Source organism: Camelina sativa, chromosome 3, assembly GCF_000633955.1.
Source record: "Camelina sativa cultivar DH55 chromosome 3, Cs, whole genome shotgun sequence".
NCBI lineage: Eukaryota > Viridiplantae > Streptophyta > Magnoliopsida > Brassicales > Brassicaceae > Camelina > Camelina sativa.
Genome location: NC_025687.1, coordinates 20,074,261 through 20,084,134, shown reverse-complemented (window position 1 = coordinate 20,084,134; position 9,874 = coordinate 20,074,261). Strand labels below are relative to the sequence as shown.

Here is a 9,874-nt window from a genome sequence, read left to right as displayed (position 1 = left end):
GAAACATTGCTAGGTTGCCGGTTCTATGTCTTCTTGTTGTTTGGTATTTGGATATTGTTATGATTATGATATTGGTTTATTATTGGTTATTTATTGGTATTGGTTATTCCGCTGTTGGTTGTGATTGTGGTTAGGTGACTAGTGGGTATGGGATCACTAATTGTAGTTTATTATTATTATTATTATTATTATTTATTATTTATTATTTATTATTTAAAAAAAACTGGTCAGGTCGTTTCAGAGACAACATGTGTCGATACATTCTTTCTTCGGTATGGAATCTGCGAAGGTCTCATTATGTGACGCCAAGAATTGCGATCTGCAAAAAAAAACAAAGCTATGATCAAGAATTCATATCACTGTTAGGTCTGTTTATATAGGAAGATGGTACGTATATATTCTCTAAACTAAAAATGTACTAATTGTTGATATATACGAATATTAACTTATCTTTCTATATATCCTCTTAACTTTTTTTTAGGCAAAACCATTTGTTATTTATCTTTCTAATTACGTATACGAATATTTGATACAATTTTTTAAGTTTTACTTTCTTGAAGTTCATCAATATTTTATTTAATTATACTTTCATATTCCTACATATCAATATAGGATTTAAATTTAAGCATTACTTTATTTATATACTATTGGTCTGATTAATATAACATATTTATAGTTACAAATAAATTATATAAACCTATTAAATCTTATTATTTATTAGCAACATTATATTATTAATATAGGTTTGGTTGTATTTACATATAGTAATCATTATTAAAAAGCTATTTCAATGTTTCATCGAAACCAAATATTGAGAAACTAATGAAAATGATAAAATCTCCTATAAAAATTCTATAACGGATTATAGTAACATCATGACCATAACTATTAAATAAAGTAGGTATTATTAAAAAATTAAAATATTAATTATAAAATGATTTTCGAAAGTTAATCTTTTGTCGTGTTAGATCTTTGAATCCATAACTTATTCTTCTCACACCATTTAGATCAAGAGGCAGCCTGATCATATGTGTTAATTGTCTCGTTGATAGACATCAAATTTTGATTCCTCATTCTTTGATTTCAATATACCATCTTCACCGTCAACAAAGGAACTTTGAACGGTAAGATGCGCCATGAGTGTTCTTCGGAAGATCTTGATTCTTTCATGGTTTTTCTAGATTTTTTTTGTTCTGGTTCCGGAATGCTATCCTCACAAAAGAAAATCAATTGTTCTGGTTGAAGTTGCGTACAAAGCGCATATTCATCAGCTCTTGAACTTTTCTTGGTAAATCGACGAACTCCGATTGAACGTTTCATTATAATTCTTCAAATATGCATTTAAAACATGTGAGTATGAAATTACAACGATTCAAAATATTGTAAAAAGCTTTAATTTTGCGTTACCTCTTACGTCAAGCAGCAATAACTCTATAGATGGCTTTTTTTTGTTCCGAGTTGACATGGTATAATAATAAGAATTATATATATATATATAACATGTAGAAGATAAGTTTTTAAATCCAAGAATATTGTATTTCCTCAAGCTTCGTAGTGAATTTTGTCAATATTCAATTTTAACATTAAGTTATTAATTTAAATATACTTATTTAGATAAACGCGAATGTTCATTTTCGTAAATTTTCGTAATGAATATTCAGGCTTCGTAATGAATATCCAGGCTATTAACTTTTCCATTTATTTTAACGTATTAACGTTCTTTTGAACTTTAAAAAAAAAAAAGTTTAACTTTTGGATCATTCTTGTCTTTAATTATAATAATAGTTACTTAATTATACTAAATATCAATATTTCCAAAACTATTGTATACCATGATTATTTTATTTATGTCAAATTATATATATATATAAATCTTTGTTTAAAGTGACTGAATGGTTTGAAATTTTTTAAATTTCTCTAAAAACATATTCCTAGTGAAAGTATAAATAAATAAAAAGCAATAACAAAACGGAAAAATGATCTGAAGTGATGGAAATTGTTCAGTCTTTAGATTCAATTTTGATATTTTTCCTTGTCTTCATGCTATGACCCCCGGCCGACACAACATCGGTTTCTATATGATCTCTCTTAGACGAAGCCAAACTCGATTCAGCTGGGGCGATTTGCAACTTATGATCATTCGTATCCGAAGTAATATTTGAAAGCTCAATCCTTCCATAGAGTTCCTACAATTAAATTTTATACATTAAGATTAAAAAACATTTAAATGATATAATATTAATAATGGTATTATGGGTTTTTGTTTTTACTTTAGTACCTTGCCGAATTGAATAACCATGTCATCCTTTTCCCAAAACTTTTCAACAACATAAGCAGATTTGTCGCTCTTTAAATTATCGATTGTAATCGAAATTTTAAACAACATAGTCTTCCCTACTAAGACCGAAAGAGATTCGGGAATAGCTGCAATATCCTCCTGACCATAGGTAGACACATGTTTCAATTTTTGTTTATATATTTTTAAAACTAAACAGAGGTCAAATGTTATATACTTACTTTTGACTTTTCCAAAGCCAGTTCTTCGGCTTTTTTTCCAATAAATAGTTGAGCAAGACCGTCAAAGAAGAGCAGTTTAATCTTTTGTGAACTTCCATAACCGACATGAAGTATGAGTTTATACCTTTCAAACAGTTTTACATAAATTATAATGTATAAATAGTTCCAAATAACAAATCTTAAGAAACATTTTAACAATTCAAGAGATACTTACTTGTAATCAACATCTATAACATCAACATCACAAACCCCACAACTATAAAGTAGTTCTTTTCCAGATTGAGATTCTAGTGGGTACGGCTGCACCTTCTTATTGCAAACTTTACAGGAAAGATAATACCATTTAGGCAATACTTCAACAGAATAAATTGTGGCGATTGTCACACATGTTCGCGTCTATAATGAATTAACCAAACGTTTGTTTACTTAAACAATTTTTCAAAACAATTCAAATTAGATGATATCAATTAATTTTTTACAAACATTACCTCAAGTGCATAAACGATTTGGTCCATAGTAGACTTCTCGTTAATAATAAAAAACTCCTCATATAATGTCACCTTTGATTTTTGGGGACTTAGTTCATCCTCAAGTTGTACTAAATTTATAGCATCAGTGGACAACCTGTAAAGTTATGATAATAATAAAAACATATAAACGTTTATATAATGTATCGCCGAGTAATATAGAAGGGATATATATATATATATATATATATTTACTTTTTTCGGAACGCTTCCACTTCAGGCATAGCTGGATTTATCATAATATCGGTAGAATTGAACGCATTGGAAATACTATAGTATTCTGAAATTTTGATTTAATTGGCAATGTTAGATTTAATAATCATAAGTTCGAAGATTATAAGAAAGTCAGAAATCACCTTTCCATTCCTTCAAGCATGCAAATCGTACTACACAAACGACAACAGTATCTTGATGTTCTTTTATCTGTGTATCAAAGGCCTTTGCAAGATCACCCCACACAGTACAATTCAACTGGGTTCCACTATATTACGAATGTATGAATTAAGAATACATAATTAGACATTATATTCCAAAATAGTTTTAACTATAAAGGGTATCTATTAAGGAATCATACGTCAAATCTTGCAGATCGAAACTCAATTTGACGTTATCCTTCCCTTTTGTTTTGACGTTGTCAAGATTTCCTACACCAACGATCTGACCGATAACATCTACCAAAAATACATATGAATTAATATTTTCCTTTAAATAAAATATTAAATATGAATTTAACAACTCACCGAACAATACATTCTTGTCTAATTCTCCAGCCAATATAGAAGGAAAATTCTTAAAATATTTTTCTGGTACACGAACTGGAAATTCATCACATGGTTTCACTATGGTGGTTCTATAAAAGACGATTTTAAATCCCAAATAGCTTGTCTTATAACTACTATCATAATCTACTAAGTTGAATGTGTCAACTATCTTAGACTCGCCGACAACAAGTTAATTCTGAAATCTGCTGACCAAACCATCTTCAATAGATGCATGTATCCTTGTACCCTATATATAAGGTTTATAAGTTAGAAAGCTATTATCGAGATCTACTTAAATATGATATAGATACTAATTAAACTCTACATATAAATTATCTTATTAAATCTTACATCACTGTCAACGAAGACCATCTGTAGAGACTTGAAAGACTTCCAAAGTCTTATGATACGGACTCTAATTTTGTAATGATCGAGCGCAGGGTTGAGATCGTCTAGCTGAACAAAGGGACGAACATTCATCTTTTTAGAAGACATATTGAGTTGTGCATAAGACTTTTTTAACACATTAGCGTATCAATATATGTAGAGATGTTTTACAACCGACTTAATTTTTTAATAGAATATTTACTTTATTTTTTTAAAAGACGATAATGAAAAATAATGTAAATATATCATATACGAATATTTTAAATATGTTTACTAAAGTAAAAAGTAAATTTACATATTTATACTTCCATAATTTCAATGAAATATATAAAGTACTTATAAATTACTATATGTTGACATTCCAAATAAATATTTTTTTGTATATTATAATAACTGACTCTATTTACAATCATTTTGCAAATCACTACACAAAAAAACGTCTATAGGTCCGAATCATACGTTAAATTAGTTTGGACTGTATTTTAAAATAATTTATAAATTGAAATAATGTTATTCAAATTTAATATAACTCAGTATCTTTTAAAATCAAACATTAACCAAATATGTTTATCATTAGAAGAATTAAATACTCATAAAGGAATTTGATGCTTCTCAAAAGAATCCTCAACAGCAAGATGAATATAGGAGTCAAGTGCATCACTGTATTTTGGATGAGAAATAATTTTAATCAGTACTGCCCATATAAATTAACCATTAGACAAAAAAAGTTAATATTGTTAATTACCTTAAGTCCACAACGAAACGATAGTCCGTATCATCCAGAATTTTTATTCTGGTCACCCCATGATCAATGAGATTGTACCTAAATGTAAGTTTAGTTATAAACATATATATATATATATATATATATATATATATATTTATATCCACATATTAATATATTTAATAAAAAATGGTCCGTAATAAGATATTGATTTACATGTATTTAACTGTGAACTTCTCTATAACTATGAACTTCTCTATAACATAAATTTGATTCTCCGCCATATTAAAAGACAGAACACCACAAGATGATGCCGGGATGGTAGCATGTCCGAAGGAAATAACATAATAAAAATTTTTGATTTCTGTAGTATCTACTAAATAAAATAATTTAATATCGAATTAAAATCCAAATCCAAGATCACAATGTTTTAACGTATCATAAATTAATATTAATTTTTATAAAACCATACAATTTGAAAACGAAAATTAAATTTCCATATCAGTAAAGGCATCTAACATCTGCGTGACTTGAGGACATAGAGGATTGATCATGACACTCGTACAATTGTATGGTTTCCATCCATGTATCTAGATTTAGAAAATTTAATAATTAAATAATGATTTTAAAAATAAATTCATTATAATAGTAACAACAAGAATTTATTCGAAATTTTATTACTCTCAAGCTTGGCAAAGCGTATCACGCATATGATATCACTGACCCGATGTATCCAATGATCATAGAATGTGTTCGCGTAGTCCTTTGGCAAATGACAGGATAAACGATAACCCCTACAATTGTATTTCTTTGAGTATTTTTAAAATTAATGTGAATTAAAAACGTAAATCTTATAACATTAGAACAACTTACTCAATATTTTCTAGAACAACAAACAACTCATTCCATTCTTTGTATGGTGGGCCTTGTTCAAAGCTATTTCCGACACTAAACACTCTTCCGATAAGGTCTGCAAATATTTCTCAATAGTTAAAGTAATCAACCACTTCAAACTTATCTTACAATAAAACAATATATTGCTTCCCTTACCTACACAATAAGCGGAATATAAATATCCACTTTTAATATCATTGAATGATACGAAAGAGTAAAATTGATTTGAAGACAAAGGAGGAATTTTCTTAAACCATGTCACGTCTCTCCAATGTATTCTAAAGCGATGATCAGTTGCCCTAAAAGCGCCATCAAAATTGCTTAATGAGAAACTTGATAACATTATTCATTCACCTTCTTCCAAATCGTTTATAAAGATGTCACGATAAGGAGAACCCATCAATACATGAATTTTTGTACGGTATGTTAACGTTATACATAAGTACGTAAAGATTAAAATAAATTTGAATGAACATTATATAATTTAAATTATACCTTCTAATCAACTACATTCAAGTCTGTTGATATGAAAAGAGGATGACGGCACTCAAACTTCCTCAGTATTTTTACGTTGATTTTCCACTCTTGAAAGAAAGGGTTTAGGTCGTCCACATCGAAATAATAGTCTCTCTTCCCGATCCTATTTTTTATATCATTGGATAGAATTTTAGCCATTTTTTTCTTTGAAAGACCTAGACTTAAACGAAACTTACGATTCTGACTTTTAAAGGTATTTATATATACATAATACATAATATATGTTTTTGAGAAAATTTACATTTTAAGGTATTTTCAAACTTCAAATATTTATTTATTAGCAAAACTTAAATGGTAATTGTCAAGTACAAATATATTATATATATTTCCAGAACTTTTAATAATTTCCATAAACATTTAGGGATAATCGAATAATTAAGTAGTGTTTTTTCTTTTTCTGAATTCGATTTAAAACGTTTTTTTAAAAAAGATTATATTTCATTTTAAAATTTTATATTATATTCATAACTAATTTTGTAATTACCATATTTAGTTAGTTTGTATATATTTGTGCTATAATATAAATAAATATTTAAATCATACTATAATAAAATTCATGATGATTAGTTATTTAGTATAGTTTCGGAAATTATTAATTTTTATTTCAAACAATCTTAATATTAATCAATCTATTAATAATAATATCTGTGAGAATTTCTTTAAAAATAAAAATCATGTAAGATAATCACCAAATTTATAATATATTCAAATATAAATATATAAAATTAAAATCCAAGATCAATATCATAACGATTTAAAATTTAGCAAATTACACTTTAAAATCTTATAATTCAGTTCTCCATTTCGGCAAAGGAATCAAACATCTGCGTGACTTGAGGACACTTAGGATTGATCATGACCATTGTACAATTATCCACAGTTGTTGCCATCCATGTATCTACAATAACAGTATCTAATTAATTAACATATTTAATAATCTAAGCGATAATGTTTTTTGAAACGTGAACGAATAATACGAACCTTTTTGAGTCTCAAGTTTGGCAAAACGTAACACACATATGATATCACAAACACAATGAATCCAATCATTGAAAAAGGCGTTCGCGTAGTCTTTTGATAAACGACATGACAATCGATCACCCCTAAAATTTTGCATCTTTTAGAATTAAAACATTAATAAGTATGATAATATTTAAATTTAAAATTTTAAAAATAGAATGACTTACTCAATATTTTCCAAAACAACAAACAACTCATTCCAATCTTGATATGGTGGACCTTCTTCAAAATGATTTCCAACAGTGTACACTCTTCCAATAATGTCTCATTATAGATTTTTCATTAGAAGATAAATTATTAGAAATAATGAAATTATAAGGGGTTTAGGTCGTCAACATCGTAAAAATAGTCTCTCTTCCGGTATCTTTTTTTGATAGCATTGGATAGAAGGTTTGCCATGTTCTCAAAAGGCGAAACCTACGATCCTGACTTCTAAATTATATAAACGTAAATATATATAATATAATATAGTTAATTTTTGGAATTTTTTCATTTTACGATATCGTCAAAACTCCAAATTTCTTTATCATTGGATAAACTTAAATGGTATATATACATTTTCACTTATCACGGAATATATTATTATTATTAGATTACCTATTTCTTTCTAGAAAAACACTGAAACGACCTGACCCGTTTTTTTTAATAATAAATAATAATAAATAATAATAATAATAATAATAATAATAATAATAAACTACAACTAGTGGTCCAATACCCACTAGTCACCTAACCACAATCACAACCACCAGCAGAATAACCAATACCAATAAATAACCAATAATAAACCAATATCATGATCATAACAATATCCAAATACCAAACAACAAGAAAACATAGAACCGGCAACCTAGCAATGTTTCTAATGACCCAACTCTAGCAACGTAACAATGCCAGACAACATCCAATCGAGTCCCTAGAACATCTTCCTCTTCATTGCCTTGATTCCACGATCACAATTTGCCTTTTCCTGCACCACAAACACAAGTTGAGATGCATGAGTATTTGATAAATACTCAGTGAGGCAATCATCCCATCTATTGGGCTATACACACAAGCAACAATGAATCCAATGTTCCAAACAATCAACAAACAAAACACACACACCAGGAAAACGAACCTCGTCTCACTGGAAGGGAGGTGTCGACCGACACTACCCGACAGTTTCGATCGATGCCCATTTTGCTGGTGTCGACCGACACCAAGTGGTGTCGATAGACACTCCACCTGCAACTGTGATCCGCACGAAGCCGAGAGTCGAATCTGGTTCCTAATCTCCTCCAAATCATCCAATACTCAAAACCCATGCCGGAAACATCATTAGGAACCTCTATAATCCAATCCCCAGCAAGAAAACACACAAAACAACAACAAACAAGCAAGAACAAGGAAATCAAGGGTTTAGATTAGCCATGGTCATGCACTCACCTCTTTGCAGGAAGATTCGGACCAAAAGCAAAAATCCAACCCTCCTAGCAAGCCTCTAGATCCTTCCTAGCTCCAAATCTCTCAAGAACAGCCAAGAAATCTCACAAATCTCTCTCTAAAACCTCAAGAACAGTTTCTGTCCTTTCTCTCCGTATTTTTCTTAAAAACCACAAAGCGGCAGACAAAATAAAACTCCAAAACCCTGCTGGTCAACAATTCCCTTATATAACTCGGTCCAATGGTTTTTCATAAACCAAACCGGTTCAAATCGATAATTAAATCGATCTGGTCGAATCAGAATAAGTGGTGTCGACCGACACCACCATGACTGTCGATTGACACCCACCCCCAAAACGCTAAGTTTGGTTCGCGGACGTTACAATTCTCCCCCACCAAAATAGATTCGTCCTCGAATCTCGAACAACACTCAGCCAAGGACTCATGTGCTACCGACTCCACGGCCCGCACTCCTCCGACCGACATACGAAAGGTCACCTCCAGGTGATAGACTCACGCTCCAGGCGTTATTTGCTCTCGACTTTTGGACTTTCCTTTACTCACAGGCCTAAACCTTGAGTTTTTTTTGGCTCATTATCAGAACTAAGTCTGCATGCCATAATGTTGGATCCTCATCGGGCCTAAACCCGCTTGCCATAATGTATAAGGAGAAATCCAATATTCGTCTCTCGGGTCATCACCCTACAGTGCGCCTTCGGATCATCATCCCAAGTAGATATACCAACCACACTCCCAAGCCACAAAGTCTTGGAATATGGCGGTACTAGGAGAACCAAAGTCCCCCAAGAGTCGCGAGCAAACAATTCTGGACACGTCTGAGTCCTATCCCTAACCAGGTTCCCTTCCCGTGGCTCGCGTAAGACAACACAATGTCCTACCAACCACATATCCCCTCACTGGAATACCTCATGAACACACAAGGATCATCTCACTTCCCCACGGGCCGCCACGAAGGCCAAACAAATGTCCTAAACAGGACCACCACAAAGGCCAAACAAATGTCCTAAACAGGACCGCCACAAAGGCCAAACAAATGTCCTAAACAGGACCGCCACCAAGGC

The 9,874-nt window shown here is 30.7% G+C and overlaps 1 pseudogene; it reads right to left on the bottom strand.

Annotated features, from left to right (window-relative positions):
• Positions 2,001-4,285, bottom strand: LOC104779134 (annotated as a pseudogene).